This window comes from Pinus tabuliformis, chromosome 7 (genome assembly GCF_031772625.1).
Source record: "Pinus tabuliformis cultivar Carrire ecotype Pingquan chromosome 7, CPIR1, whole genome shotgun sequence".
Lineage (NCBI taxonomy): Eukaryota > Viridiplantae > Streptophyta > Pinopsida > Pinales > Pinaceae > Pinus > Pinus tabuliformis.
Window position 1 is genome coordinate 1,872,703,951 of NC_142293.1, and position 17,693 is coordinate 1,872,721,643.

The following is a 17,693-nucleotide window of genomic DNA, read 5'->3' on the forward strand; positions in this document are numbered from 1 at the left end:
GAGATCCCTGATCTGTCACAATTTCTCTTGGAACACCAAAATGAGTAAAGATGTCCTCAAAAAGAAAATTCACTACATATTTTTCATTAGCAAAAGGTAATGATTTAGCTTCTATCCATTTAGTGACATAATCAATGCATACCAATATATACTTCTTTTGCTTAGATGGAGGATTAATTGGCCCAACAAAATCTAAGGCCCACTTTCCAAAAGGTTCGATGAGTACTTGAATTTGTAATGGCATTTCATTTGAGGGAGCAGGTTTCCCTACCCTTTAGCAGCTGTCACATCTCCTGACATATTCTCTAGCATCTTTGAAGATGGATGGCCAATAATATCCTAAAGAAAGGATTTTATAGGCCGTCCTCTTGTCAGTAAAGTGTCCACCACATGGCTCATCATGACATGCCTTAAGAATCTCGGGCATTTTATCTTCCCTGACACACCTTCTGATCATAAGATATGGACCTGTTTTATACAATTCGTTAGTGATCCATGAATATCTTTCACTTACCTGAATAATTTTTCTTTCTCTCTAGGAAACAAATGTGAAGGTAACTTTCCTATGACCAAATAGTTGGCAATATCTGCAAACCAAGGAGTTTGAGTAGTTACTGCAAAAAGATATTCATCAGGAAACTTATCTTCAACCGGAGAATCTTCTTTGATATTCTGAATCCTGGATAAGAAATCAACAACTGTGTTTTGTTTTCGAGGTCTATCTAGCACAGTAATGTTGAATTCTTGCAAAAATAAAAGCCATCTTGTAATTCTGCCATTAGTAATAGGTTTATTCATTAAATATCTAATTGCAGAGTGATCTGTATGAACAAAGGTTTCATAGCCTATTATATAGTGTCTGAACTTGTTAATTGCATGAACAACAGCTAAAAATTCCTTTTCAATCACAGTATAATTTAACTCAGTGGGAGTCAAATTCTTACTTGTATAGTAAATTGCATAAGGAATCAAATATTTTTGTGCCAATACAGCTCCCAGAGCTACATATGAAGCATATGTTGAAATATGGAAAGGGACTTTCCAATTTGGACCTCTTAAAGTGGGTGCTTCAGAAATTTTTGTTTTTAAGGTTTCAAATGCCAACTAGCAATCAAAATTCCAATTGAATTCACAATCTTTGGTAAGAAATTTGAAGAGTGGGGATGCTATTTTAGTGAAATTTTCTATAAACCTTCTATAGTATCCTGTAAATCCTAGAAAACTTCTAACATCCTTTTGGAAATTTGGAATTGATAATTTAGAGATGACTTCAACTTTAGATTTGTCAACTTTAATCCCATCTCCTGAAATGTGATGTCCTAAAACAATACCTTCTGTAAACATCATAAAACATTTTTCATGGCTTCGTGAAAGGTTTGCTTCTTTACATCTTTTAAGAACTTTTTCCAAATTCCCCAAAGCTTCTTCAAATGTATTGTCATAGACTGTAAAGTCATCCGTATATACCTCTATACAATCATGTATTAGATCAGAAAAAATACCTAGTATTGCTCTTTGGAATGTTGCAGGTGCATAACCCAAAAGGAAGTACTCAGTAGGCATATGTTCCCCATGGACAAGTAAATGTCTTTTCATCCTGATCTTCAGGTGCTACCTAAATTTCATTATAACCACTAAAATCATCCAAGAATGAGAAATACTTCTTACCTGCTAATGTATCTAACACTTAATCTATAAAAGGCAAAGGAAAATGATCTTTAAGGGTTTCTTTATTCAATTATCAATAATCAATGCATACCCTCCATTTACCATTCTTTTTAGGCACAATTACCAAAGGAGAAACCCATTGGCTATCTAAATTGGGTAAATGAAGTTTACATTCAGTAATTTTTGGAGCTCTTCTTTCATAATCTCTCTAAGATTTGGATTCATCCTTCTCTGAGGTTGTATGATAGGTCTACAATTTTCCTCAATGTAGATGTGATGGATACAAGTCTTAGGATCAATGCCTTTCATGTCGGTGTATTCCCATGCAAATGCAGCAAAATGTTGTTGTAATGTTTTGATTAGCTTTTCTTGTTGTAGTTTCTCCAAGTTTTTGTTTATGTTCAATGTCCTACCTGGAAAAATTTCAATTGTAGAGCTACCAAACTCTTCCATAGAATAGAGAGACATCTGCCTAGATGACAAATATTCAACATTAGATTTTTCTTGAAATTGCTCATGGTCATATTCTGAAGATGATTCAAAATTTTCCAATGTATTTAAAATTTGACTATCTTCACTAATATCTGAAATAGTAAAGAGAGGTTGAATATCATCTTCATCATCAATCCATTCTTTGTCATCTATTTCTGTGATTTCTTTTGCTAGAGGATATAGAGTAATTTTTTTTTTTGAATTACCATCAGAAATATACATGTCACCAGATCTACAGCTAATAAAAGCATCAGCTGTGGCCAGCCAAGGTCTTCCTAATATGAGTGGATGTCCTCCTAGATTGTTCTTGGGAGTTAAGATCATGAAATCAACAGGATATTCCCAAGAATCTAAGGATACTGAAATATCTTCTAACACTCCATCTGGTTTGATTACTGATCTATCTGCTAGTTGCAGTAAGGTAGGTGTGTAAAGAAGATTAGGAAGCTTGAGTTGCTCCATAGTTTGTTTTCTCATGATGTTTATTGCTGCCCCTAAGTCAATCAATGTATTTGGAATTTCAACTCCATTGATATGTGTTTTCACAATTGGACTTCCTGGATCCACATATTTTTGTATGGCAATTTTTCCCATCATTATGTTTGCTATTTTTCCTACCAGGTGAATTCTTTTTGTTTCCTTTGTTTTTCTTCCTAGTTTCTTTATGCTCAACTCCTTTATTGTTTTGGCTAGAATTGGAATTTCTTTAATGGCTTGTAGCAAAGGTATTTTGATACAAACATTCCTCAATTCATCTAGAAAACCATAATTGAGCAACATAATATGCTTTTCTACTCCTCTAATTTGTAATCTTTCAGGAAAAGGAGGTGTAGAAGTAGATGCTGGTTGCTCAATGATAAGAGTTTTGTTCACTGATTCTTTTTGTTTTTCTTTTTCAATGTTTTGGTTTTGGAGAGATGTTCCCTCAAAATTTTTATTGACCTTTAGAGAATATTCCTTAGAACTGTCTTGTTCCTGAATAACTACAGAAGGTCTTTCCTTTTCTAATATCCTACCAGATCTTAGTTGAACATCATTAAGATCTAGAGGAGTGATCATATAAGTTGTAAATTGTTGTCCTTCTACCATGTAAGCATTCTAAGGGTTTTTATTGTTGGGGTTTGGTAATGATCGGGTAGGTAGCTGATTTGGTTTCTGCTGAAATGGCCGTAAAAGTTGGGGATTTTGGTTTTGCTGTGAAGATTGTTGTGGAAATGGTAATGAAAGTTGAGGGTTCTGATTTTGAAGTTGTGGCTGCTGATTTTGTTGTTGAATGTGTGGGGGAGGATAATGCTAATATGATGGAGGATATTGATAATATTGAGAAACTCTTCCATAAGGATTTTGTAATCCTTGTGCCCATGGTTGAGGTTGAGGCCAAGTTTGCGATTGAGATTGAGGTTGAGGCCAAGGTTACTACCAAGAATTCCAATTTGGTGGGGACTGAAGATACATTTGATTGTTAAATCCCTGATTTTGTGGCCCCTGCCAAGGTCTTCTAGCAACAAAACAAAGAGGTTCTGCAGAATTTGGGACTGTTTCCTCTTGAAAGACAGCCTTAAGACCTAGAATTGAAGGACAACCCTTGGTCTCATGGCTTTCTGAGAAAATCATACAAGTTTCTACAACTTTTGCATCCAAAGGACATTCTCTTAGAGCATGTTTTTCTTCATTTTGGAAAAAAAATGGCTAAAGCATCAGCCTCGATTTTCTACTTGTTTTGTAATTTAAGGGTGTCTATTTGCTTACTAAGACTCCCTAGAATGTCATATTTAAATCCATCAAGCATATTACCAGTTTCTGCCCTACTTACAGATCCACTTGCAGATTTATTTACTCTAACAAGAGAAGGATCTCTTGGACCTTTCCCAGTTTTAGATTTCCCTCTTAAGAGATGAACACATAATTCTCCTATGTCACTTAATGTAAGTTGAGAGATATCTCCCTTCCCCATCATGTTAAGGATATCTATCCATTCATCCCTAATGGATTTCAATAAAAGAGCTTTTAAAGTATCTTCATCTAAATTGCCCATCTTTGCTCTTTTCAAATTATAGTTAAATCTCTCAATCAAATCCTCTAAATTTTCATCCTCTCTTTGCATCATTTTGAACACCTCATCTTTGTGATTGGTAGGCATGCAATAATCCAAGTACCTATCCAAAAACATTTTTTTCATATCATTCCAAGTTCTAATGGACTGAGTAACTAATCCCATGAACCATTTCAAAGCAGCTCCTTTTAGTGTTGAAGGAAACAATTTGAGTTTTTGAGAGTATTCTAAATAATCATAGGTTCTACACAAGACTTCAAACTCAAATAAAAATGTTTCACAATCCTCACTTTTTAACCCATGGAAGTTTGGGAGGACAAAAGGTGATATATTTTTCATCGTGGCGTTTGTTTCCTCATCCACTATAGGGAATCCAAAATAATTATCTATTTCCCTATTTCCTCTACCTTCTCCATTATTTACTCTACCTCCTCCATTATTTCCTCTACCTCTTCCTCTACCCCCTCCTCCAAATAGTGTGAATTCTCCATCTTCTCCTTCTTATGCCATTATAGTTTCTTCAGGGTCAGAATAGGGTTCAACCTGCAAGGTTACTTTCTCCTCCTCTGGTTCTTCTATTAATGGGATATGGGAGAGAGGTTTTACTTCTTCTACCTCACTAGGTATTCCTAATTCGTCAACTAAAATGTGCTCTACTATGTAGGTGAAAAAGGCTATTCCTATTGTTGGAGATTCAAGATTTTTCTCCTCTAGGATTGACTTGGTAGATGAAGTAGGAGATTCTTTTGATTGGATTTCTGCCCCTATAATTTCAGGAGTTCTATGATTGGGAGTATGAGTTTGGGATGGAGGTGTATCTTTCCTTGTTCTTGGTGGAGTAAGTGGTGTTGTAGGAATTGAACTTCTGCCTCTAGCTATAAATCTACCCCTAGAGTCTCTTTATCTATGCATATCATTTTTTTTTAATGTAAGAGATAAAGTTACCTAGTTACACTTCCCTGGCAACGACGCCAAAATGTTTGGTCAATTTAGTGTCCTAAATTACTCTACATAAATTATCAATCTGGGTATTGTAAACTAATGAAGTGTAGTGCACTGTTTGTACTAACTAACTCTTCTTACTTCATTGTCTTTATGTTTTATGTTGTTTTGGGGGTTTTTGGTCTTTTAATTCCTAATGATTTACAATGTAAATTATCAAAACTAAATCTAACTTTCTTAATGACTGCTCAAAATCTAAAAATGAAAAAAGAGCTAAGAAAGAAATTCAAACAGAGCTAAGAAAGATATGGAAACAAAGCTAACAAAGAAATGAAAACAAAGTTTCTATTCTTATTTTACCATTATTTCCAAATCATGAATTAAAACTTAAAGTGAAATTTGCAATTGATGTCTAACTAATTACAGAAATAAAACTAAATGAAATACTTGGTTACTCTGCCTCTAAACCTTGGGAGAAAGTCTCCTTGGGATGACATTTAAGTAATTATGTACTTCATTAATCTAAGAGAACACAACTACAAAGATGCAGGAATAACTCATTGCATAGATGAAATGTTCAACCACTTAGTTAAGGATGAATTATCAACTTGAATGGTTTTCCATAAACATTCATTAACACCATGAGTTAGCATTTTAAATTAAAAATGAAATGGCAAAGACAGTAAATGACACTGATCAGTTTAATTGAGAATTTAAACTAGAAAAACAGTGAATGAAGTAAACTATCCAACAATGTATCCTTATCATTCTTCAATCCTACTCTCATCCTAAATCAATGTTGGTTTTTAATTGAAGAAACAAGATTATAGTATTGGGTTCTATCTTCTAAACTGTTAATAAGAACTAATAATAAATCAAGCTAATGGAAACTGCTCTAAATTATAAACACTGTTAGTAAGAAAATGATAGAAATTGCATTATAAACACTGTTAGTAAGAAAATGATTATAAACGTTGTTTAGAAAGAAAATGATGAATTTATAGTTAACAAGAAGAAGAAAAATAAATAAAATGAAACCTTCCTTAGTGGAGAGGCCTTCTGCAACTGATTAGGCTACGCTTGCTCAGTCAACTCCAAGAAAACTCCTTTAGATGTTCATAAAAACATGCGGTCTTCTCATATTAAAACAGGGACACAAAACGCCCAAAAATTACAGAGTCTAGAACTTCAATTTCACATTAAAACTACTACTAACTTCTTTGGTCCCTTACATAGGTATTTATAAGAAAAAACATATAACTATTTGTGGAGAAAAGCATGCTACAACCAAACACGTAGAAGACAGATATGTAGAATTTCTTCCTCGGCTGCTAGAGAAATAAATCCAAGACATGGTGGTTGTTGGATTCGTTTGTACAGGTGGTTATTGGAGTCCGTAGGTACAGGTAGTTGCTCCAGATAATGCTTCCCATCACTGTGAAATGCATTAATTAACCATGAAACAGAGTCATGTTACCCTCAGTCTCTTTGTGTTTGACTTATCCATTGACCGTAGTCTTATGCCATCTTCTTTGTCAACCTGGGCTGAATGAATAGGATAGGATCCATGTCATGATGATTTCAAAGCTGCCCATGTGGCTAGTTTCTCCTTCTGACACATGGAACCTATTAGAGCATGGAGGTAGTTGTGAAACAACCAGTTAGCTGCAGAATAGGCTACGTTCCGTAGCTAATATACAAAAATTTATTCAAACAGCAAAACATAAAAAGCATAACATGTAAATCACTAAATGTCCTCCTCAAGACAATATATACTAGTTATTAGTGATGAGAATGCATCTTTCTTATGGAAAATCAAAGAAAAGGAATGAGAAGAGTTGCTAGGGAAAGAGTAATTTTGAGGCTCAACAGGTACCACACTTGTGAAGCACTTCTCTACAAAAGTTAGTGTTACCATGGCACCAAAGAGAGCTGCTTCAAAAGAGACCACTCAAAGAAATATTGGGGCATCAGTTGAGTAAGCATCAGTAGACTTTCCAGTGTATGCAGACACTCAATTTTTTCTATAAAAGGGGTTATCACTAACATGGTAGAAATTTAATGAAGCTCTTTCAGCAAAGAGACTTGAGGAAGATCTAGAGGGCTAACTAGTTTATCTTAGTATCTGACAATCAGAACCACACAAGGTTGCATGCAGGTATCCAACCTTCCCATGTGCAAATGTCATCAGCTGGATTATCTCACACATTGATGAGGATACCATGACATTAAGTAGTGCCAGTAGACATAATCTTTCCACCTTTTAGGCAAAATATTATTAGCACATGTATCACTTGCCTGAGCTAGTGCAACTTATGGAATCATTCTTCTATGCCACCCACAACTATGTGAACACAATAGACATTTTTAAAGGTTGGGTGAAAGATCCATCAAAGTTGCAATATACACCCACCCATTTATATAAGAAAAAGTCCGTCAAGAAATCCTACCAACTCTCTTAGCATGCGGGATCCATGGTTAGCAGAGCACGAAGACCTTTCCTAAAGGGTGGGTAATCTTAATGAACCAGGTTTTGAATGAGGGGAAGTCATTCACCTAGTTAGATATGTTCTCTCGATAGTTAAGGGACCATGTAGCATAGGCTCAAAGTCCTCCCAATGGTGAGAAAGCAAGGCTATATATGTCTGCATATTTATTGTATACATTATGTGCACAACAATAATTCCCTGACATATACTGGACATGGACACCACGAGAATCTTTCAAGCATATCTATTGCAAGTTTTTTTCGGATTTCAGTTATCGAGGAGTAATGGCACAACTAACTGACCACTTCATCATCCCGCTTTACAAGCTTATCTTTGAAGAAGATCCACCTTGCATATCACAAGTAGCAATGGAGGCAATAGCAGATATCACAGATTGGTATGTCTCACTAGGTGGCACCTTCCTTAGAGTGCTCGGTGGAGAGAAGCCTCTGCATGTTTTACCAAGGTATGCCATCGAAAATCTTGTCATGCAAGAAGTATCATATCATCTCGCCACAGGCTTGTCAATAGCTTTGCATAGGAAGAATAAAGCACCATGGCCCACCCTTACTTTAAAAATTGGATTATAAGAGATAAAGAACTTGAAAGTCGCTGATGCTGAGGGAAAGGAAAAAGCAGGTTTTCGTTTGTATCTCGGAACTTTAATCTGTATGATCCAATTCCGTGGATCGGTGGGGAAGTCATTTAGCCAGAGGATGATCCATGGAGGAATTTGTACAATACCTCTAGTCTCCATGAGTCGGTTAGTTTAGCAGGGAATTCACAGGCTTCTCCATAGACAACAACAATTCTGGAAGAAACAAAAGATGAAGGTAGAAATCCTATGCAGGACAAGGGAAAGAGGAATATTTCCAGCAATCTAGAGGGAGAAAAAATCTAAAATATGAAAGAAGATCTTATTCTCATGCAAGCATATTTAGCAGTAGAGGTAAAGAGGAAGCAATAGATATAAAGAGTAGAGTGGAGGAAGAGAGAAAAGTAGAGGTTGTAGGAAGAAGAACTGGAGTTGTAGGAGGCAGAGCAGAAAATAAAGGAAGAACGGGATTTGAGGAGGAGGGAATGAGAAGAGAAGAGGAAGTAGGAGGAAGAAGAAAGATCAAGTGAAATGATAGAAGAAACGTCGTTGATACAGGTTGAAGAGAATGAACAAAACTAGCCAACAACTGAGGAGGAAGGTGAACAGATGTAGGATCGGGAGCTTGCTTAGCAGATTGAGCACTTGATTGAAGTAATAGACATGGAGATGGAATAAGAGCCACAAAATTAAGATGTTGATCTAATGTTGAGCACACCATCGGTCGCCACTTAGTCTCCACCACATCCAATAGTAGAGCCATCCTGGAGCAAAGAAGGGAATGATTTTCCCCTTGATGATGATTTGATAATGGATGTGTACAATATGTCATTCAATGAGTTCCAAAAGAGGATTGTACAAGCACGGAGGAAGCATTTTCCGGATGATCACACATCACTTGAATTCGTTAGAGAAAGGGTGATGGTGGTGGACACCAAGAAGCATCCAAATGCCATTGTCGAAGCCAACTTGGCCTTTGCATGAGAAACAAGGTAAAACATTGAGTATTTGATGGTTGAGAATGAGCAATTAGAACAAAAGTTGCAAGCTACCAGGAAAGAGGTAGAAAAACTCATGCATCAGCACAAAATGCAGTTTTTTCACAAGTTTACTTGGAGGAGATGACAACAATGATACTTGTTGAAGTATCAACACTCAAATAAATCACGTAGAAGCTCTTTAAGGGGTTTATGACTGTACATAAATAAATTTTCTATTTTCATGGCTTATAGCAATAGAGCAAAGAGTTTGTTAGAACTCTCAAGAACATACAAGCTTCCATTACCTATGTGCAAGAGTGGAAAATGCGATACAAAGGGGCACCGCTTGAATTAGTGAAGAAAATGAATCCATAGGAAGAGATAGAGAAAGCAAAAGTTTGGATGTTGATTCAGAAAAGAAGCTTGCCTAATTTAGTGGTAGCATTCAAGCCTCATATTTACAGTTTTCAGTAGTTTGGATTTTTTGGTAAAAACACACAATATTGCATTAGTCGATTCACTCACCAAATCCAAACCCAAGAACTAAGTCTTGCAGGAGATCAAAGAGTACTTGGTGTTAGAAAATTATATATTACAGAGCAATGGAACACATAAAATATTGCGGAAATATAAACACAGAAAACGCATAAAACAAGAGAGACACAGATATACGTGGTTCACCCAGTTTGGGCTACGTCCACGGAGAAACAGGTTGTCCTTCTTTTATTATATTATCCAGCAAACTGAAGAGATACAACCTAAAACAGATCCGCTGTAACTCCCTCTTCGCTCTCAATCTCCTCTCTCTTCCTCACTCAGAATACAGATCTACATAGACGCAATACAATTCCCTCATATATAGTGAGGGGTTACCTTCTAGGGAAAAAAAAACCTAAACTAAACATAACTTCTACCGTCAGATCATCCACCTAATGAACGGCCCAGATTGACTAGAAATTATTAGACTTCTACAAGGCAATTTTACATCTATTTTTAGCTTCAGGGGCGCTGCCCCCGAACCCCCGTTGGGGGACAAGTCCCCCCCGTATGGAGGGGTGTACAGTCTTCTTGGGGTATACATCCGGCTGAAACCTTTGAATACAGAGGATAATCACGCTCCACACCCAACACTTGGAGCAACTGGGACAGATTGCCACCAAGGAAGATTTGGAGTTGAACAGATAGAACATGCAAAATTTCATTGGTGGTCATGTCCAAGTAAGAAAAATGTTGCTCATGCTTCACAATGAACTTGAAACTGGTTCCAAGACATTGTACCTGGATTCCATGTACGCTACAGTCTACTTCCAGCCACACACCATCACGCAATTTGGGGACATCATCACACAAAACCGAGCTTGGCACCAATATGTGACCGAGAAGAAATAAGTGCAAGTTGTTGAGATAAAGTTCTCCCAAACTAAAGCATCATAGTGTTGTGTCTTGTTAGGCTATCAAGTAGCTTCTCCCTGATTTTTTCTTATATGGGTACAATTGTAAAATGTAATATTATTTGTAATTATGTTGTAAGTGAAATTTCAAGTGCCAATATTGGAATATGAAGAGTCATGATGTAATGTAGTGAGTCATTTTGTAAAGAAGTTGAAGAGTCATGAGGGTAGTCCAAAGGTCACAAAGGGGAGTTGAAGAGTCACCCCCTCTTGTTATAAATAGAACCTCATAACTCATGTAAGGGGCTTTTGGGAGCAAATATTTTGGCTAAGCTTAGGCTTAGAATGATATTGGGAGTATTTTGAAGAGTCTTGGCTTCTCCATAGCATAGAGCGAGTATACTTATTTGGAGGAGTGGGTATTCTTAACTTTAATGTTCCACTATTGGGGCTAATGGTCGTCCATGGTGTATGTATGAATGGAACTTTCACTTATAATAAAATCAGAGCCAACACACTTACATGCATATATTTTGAATATAGTAGGACTACTCTTGTTGTATTTGCAATGTATGTTATTTAACTTACGCTTATGCTTATGAAATATTTCATTTGCATTTTTATGAATCTTGTTGAATGTGTGTTGTTTTATTAATTCATCACTTTAAATTGTGGATTATTCCACATTTTAGCTTGTGATGTCATTATGCTTATGTGTTCCTTTCAAGTTGTGTACTATTACATGCTTCCAAGGGGCACACTTCCTTTCCCCTTTATGTGTTGTAACCTTCATGTGTTACACTTGACTTTCCACAGGGGCACACACTTTCTCTCACCCAAAGTTACCGTACTTCACTCTAAGCATTTTTGCAGTCAAAGCATAACATTACCACCCACTGCTAGGACTCCTACTCCAAATAGTGTGAGGTATAGTTTGGAATTCATATCGGGGAGATCCCCTGAATGTTGGCAGGTCTAGCATCATCAACACACTCAAAGGCATGGTCCTATGTTACAAGTTCCGTCCTATACTTAAATTCTCGAGAAGTTTATATTTCTTGGATTTATCAACAATCAAAATGAGCACTAATTAGCTCGTAAGATATAATAATTATTTCACATTACTATGCTTAATAATAATTTTTTTGTTTTCCTAATGATAGAAAGTATAATAATTATTTAATTGAGGATTTTATTTAAATAATAAATTTAATATTTGTTTTTCTTTTACATGACCAAAATGAATATCAAACTACATAAATTCATTTTCAAGTAATTACATTTAACATTACTATAAGATACCTCCTCAATAATATTAAAATAAATCCAATTTAAATCAATTCTTTACAATCTTACTCTAGTATCAACACACAATTATATTAATCAACCAAAGAAGTCTTTTTCAAGGATTTTACATTAAGAAATCATAAACAACATAATTATGATAATCCAACGTTAAGAAATCATAAACAACATAACTATTATAATCCAAGTTATCTATCCAATAAGATCATTTATTCTTAAGAACTTTAATGAACATTTCATGGAAATAACTATATCAATTTTTTTATTTATTCTTATAAAGTACTAATTGTTTTACAATAATGAAAATGTTGTAATTACTTGAAATGTACTACAACTAGATAAAGATAGATTTTTTGATGTAGATGTCGTAGTTCCAATATGATATGCTTGAGGTTTCAATACCCATTTTTTGTTTGAATGTTGCATACTCATCGATGAACCACCTTGCCTATTCCTTAGGTACTCTCCTTTCCTATGAACCCCTGAGATACAATGGAGTTGTAGGACTGATTTATAGTCTATCCGTATAGAGAAGAGATTCACAATCCCAAGAGGTTCCCACTCTAAACAATCTCCACACACACCGAACTCACTACAAAACTCAACTTAGTCACTCAAATAAATTAAGTTTTAGGACAACCATCCAACAATAGGGTGCATAAAATGTGTCTATGTCATTGTTAGTCTTGTTTTTATAAGATTTTCCATGGTTTCCATTTCTCTTCTCATTAAAAACTATAAATTTCTTAATTCCAATAATTTTTATTATTCACCTACCCATGTGTCGCAATTTTATCAAGACTATCATAACCTTCAATTTCTTATTTTATTTAAAAGGCCAATTTCTCTCACTCAAAATATGTTTCTTGATTTTTATCTTAGTTGTCCCTTGATCCCTTTTCAATTTCCTATTTTGGTGCTCATGTTTTTATTTACTTGAGTTAGCAATTAGGTGTCAAGTGTGATGATAGCTAAGCCACTTTTAAGCATCAAAGCTGCATCTTTACATTTTCCGTTTGTGGACCTGTGGTTTATGGCCCACGTACATATCTATCAGAAACATTCTTATTGGCGGAATCACAAAGAAAACCCGACCAATCACCCAACGGTTCTTTGAACGTTTATGACCGGAACCCAAAAGGAAATAAACCCCAGTTCATAACATATCGGGTCTGCCAGAAATGTTAACCCACGCGCACATTCGAGCGTGATTACCATCCGATTAATCAACCAACGAATGGTATGGATGGCCAGATCTCAACGAGGTTTTAATCTCATTGTCTAAAACCTTATCGGGTTCGTTTTCGGAATTAAGGTCCATGCTTGTTGGCACATGATATGCATCCGATCGCCTTTCAACAGACGGTCTGATCACCTCCAGACTTTAAATCATTTTAATGATTTTCTCGGGTCCGCTAGCAGAGATAACTTGTTAACAAGTTTCTGTACGATCACTGTGGATCTTCTTCCATTGGATGACTATGATGTTTCCTCCTCCATTCCTCTTCCATCGTTATTATCCATCGATCTGGACGATCCAACAGTTCCCGTTCTTTTCCGTTTTAATTCTTTCTACGTCATCGATCTTCAATTTTCAACAATGCAACTTAATCTCCACCGTTCTTTTGCCCTTCATTGTCTCTTTACAATCCTTTAGGAAATTGAGAAAAATCGACGTCCTCCACTATAGAAGATAATTCTCAATCTTCCTTTGTCTATTGTGAAAACCAATTACGCTTACTTCCGACTGATCCCTCCATCCATTCAAAAGTAAAATCCCGATCTCTACATGCCTATACACAAGTTTTATTAGACAATTAAATGCTAATCCTGTAAAGGAAATTTCGGCAGTCATTCATATTATTCAACAAAAAATTCCACAGTATTTCTCAGATTCACAGCGAATGCACCATAAGGCTATTAAGACACAAATTCCCACACATGTTGTATACAAATCCACACTGTTTTGGTATTTTTATAAAATATTTACAAGGAAAACAATCACATTCGACTGTTTCAATTATTTTCCATAAAATCCATCTACTACTCTTCCTAACTCCTCACTATTTCTCTTACAATCCTCTAGCTCTCTAACTCTTATCTAGCCTCTAGCTAACCTTGAGCTAACCTCTCAAATTATTCAAAATATCACAATTTATACAAAAACGAATTCATGAACCAATTTAGTTCAGATCCAACAATCTCGCACTCTCTCCCAAATTATCTCTCTGGCTCCACTCTTTTCTCAAACAGAATACAAAATTAATCATTTAAATCCCTCAAATCCTCACTCTTCCTAGGATTACTTAACTGTCTCTAAGATCTCTACATTCATGACATATTCTCCATAAATAAATTTACAATTAAAATCCCCTCAACTCAACTAAACTTAGGAAAATAAATAAAATGGTTAAGGGAACCCACTCCCTTTAGTAAATGTGAAATAAGTCTCATTGGTCTTATAAGCTTTGAAGAATTCTCCTGCATCAGACTTCCCAGGTTGAAATAATTCATGGACTCCTGCTCATGAGTCTTCCCACTTCTTCTGTTGTAAACATCATCAGATTTCATCTTCCAATTGGATGTCTGACCTTTTCCAATTGCAGGTGCATTTACTACCTTCTCTCTTTCTCCTGGATGCCAAACTCTGTGTTGTGGATGTCCTTTTGCTCTGCTTTCATAAGAATCTCCTTTGCATAATGTTTTGGTGCTGATATCCTACATAAACAACTCCTCAAACAACATAAATTTCTAGTCCTTTGTCTGCTGCTGTCTTGTCATCATCTCAATAGAATTGAGCTCCAAATTTATGTATTTTCCACTTTCTTGTACCTGAATGTTCATCCTGATTCTTGACTCAATCACCAACATCCTCTTCTGTCTATAAACCATTTCCTTTATGTTGTCATGTATATCCTTCCATATTTTCTTAACTTGCTGATTTTGACAATTACTCATGCTCATCATCTTTGTAGTTTTCACCATCCAGCTATCCAATATCTTGAGTAGAATCCTCCTAATCTCAAAAGAATAATGGTTCTTGTTTGATACAAGAACATATAACCTTTCAGCTATATACTTTCCATCAACTGCAAATAATTTAGTTATTGAACTTGGTTCAATTGCCTCCATATTCCTACTACATTTCATTGAACTATTCATCCCAAATTTCAATTGAAAATTCAAAATAAATTCTCGATATTCCAATCTTCTTTGAATCAAGAACAAAACATTTTTTTGGATTGTAGTTCCACATCCTCTGTAATTTTCTTTCTCTTCTGCAATGACTTGTTTAATAGCTATGCCAACTCTCCTTCCTTCATCCCGAACTTCTGAGTCAACTAGTTTCTTTCTCCCATATTCTTTGTTTCCATAAGGAAAACAGTCTTTCTACATTTCTAGAACTTACATACTTCTTTATGTTTACTTGTGCAAACATATCTCTAAGAGAAATTTTTCCTTCATCCTAAAAACCACATTCAACAATTAATAATTCAAAGTCAGAAAATACACTACATTTTCCATCTCTTTCCTCATTAACTTTGCTCCAAATTTTCTATGATTTATCATCCTCTTGATATGCATATGACATTCCAAACTTGTCATGTTGTCTTGTCTTGAAAAAGTCTGCTTGGTCTTCACTTTACTCTGGATGTTGTCTAATTTCCGAATTCTGTTCTCTGCTCTTCTCTTTGGCATTCCTTCCTTTCACACTTCTTTTCATTCTTCCTGTTTCTTCCCTACAAATCTATAATCCACTAAGTTTCCTTTTCCATTCCTACTTTTCAATTAAAATCTGCCAATCTGCAATTCTCTTGGTTTCTATACAGGAAAGAAAATCACCACATACAATAGATTTTTCATTCCATTGCAGAGCCCCTTTTACAATGGTAAAAATTATTGTCAACACCATGAATATCACATTCCACTGAACCCCTTTTTTGCTCACTGCATATGAATAGTTCATGAAAGCATCCTTGTCTTCATCCTTTGAAACTGTCTGGCTCTTTCCAAGTTGTTGATTACATCCACCCTTACTCTTTTTGCAATTTGTACAAATAACACTATCTTCAGTTTTCTATTGTGCACCAGCCTTTGCCAACCCATTCTTAAGTTCTTGGTTGTCCTCCTTTCCTCTCCTCTTCATAGCCTTTTCTAGACTAATTGTTCCTCCTTGGACTGAATTCTCTTTATAAATCTTTGTTCTACCATCTTCCATAGTACATTCTTTAGTAAGAGTCCTTTCCATTAATGTTCCACTATGTCCTTCCAAGACAATTTCTTGTCCATTAACTATCAATACAAGTTCATAATTTTTGAATAAAAATTGAAGAGATAATTCCATTACCTCAAGTGTTTGTACTGCACATACACTCTTTCTTGCTCCTGTCATAAGGTTATCTTCATACCTCTTTTCTACTTCTCCTTTTGTAATCTGCACTTTCCTTTTGTCTTCAGACTGTCTACTATCTTTTTGCCAAGTCTTACTAGATTCATCATCCTCAGCTTCCTTAGTAGTCTTCGACATTTGTCCATCTTTAGTGTCTTTGAATACATTTTCAATCAAGAACTATTCTATTACATCCATCTCTTCTAACAGTTTCATTTCTTTAGCAACCTGCATAAACATATCTTCTAAAGGTTGTTCATCACTTGCATACATACACAAATCATTAGTTTCAAAAATACTAGGCTCCTCTTTATTTGATGTTTCAATTATCACATCTCTCTATTTATTCGAACTTGTCCAACAGTTCAAGAAATCATCAATGATTCCCTCCTCAGCAAGGTAAATCCCTTGCTCAAGTCTACAATAGCTATCTTTCATCTCTAACTCAACTACTCTGAGTTCTTCTCTTAATTTGATATACATTCTCCTCTTTATCTGAAACTACAACAACTTCCACTTTATCTTCTTTCTTTTCATAGTCCAACCATACCTTTGGTCCTTTTCACATTTTTCTAGTAGCATTATTATGGCATCCACACTTGCTTTTAATTCTACAATGTATTTGTCAAATATCTCTTGACTAATCTCCTCTCCTTTGCCATTTCCTTGGCATATTTCTTTCTTCTGTTGTGGCTTCTCTCTGAACCCCTCCTATGACTATCAGTAGTCATTTCCTCGTTATCACTATGAGTTCCTCACTCACTATGAGTTGCACTAAGCCTCTGCAGCAACAAGTCCTCCCTGATGTCACTTACCTCATCAATCGCCTCTCTGGACTTGGTCTTTTGGCAAGCACTGGTTCTCTATCTCTAGAACCTCTTGAGCACTCTCTTCTACTCTCTTTAGGCTTATATCCTCAACTCACCTTCTCTTGAGAATAGTTTAATTGTCCTCCCTGTCCAACTTTCAGTTGGAATATTTAGGTTCACTGCCACTAATACAACTCCTCTATTTCTTTACACAATCTGCTACTGTGTGTTGCTGTTATCATTCTCTTCCCTTATAAAAACAATTCAAATGAACCACATCAAAATAAAACTCATACCTGATGATCTATCTCCTTAACCTTTCACTAGCTTGGAAATACAAATATTGCTTTACTTTTCATTGTCTGCACTTCAGTTCTTCTTTCAACTGAATTTCTTTTCTTGCTGAGTATATCCATATTCACTTTAATTCCTTACATTATCTCTGTTGTAATTTCTTCATTTACTTCTTTGTCATAGCTACTTGCTGGAACTTCATTACCTGCTACTTGCATTCACCTACATACATCATTGAATTTTTAAAGCCTACAAGATCCTTCTTGATCCTATCTTCCTCAAATC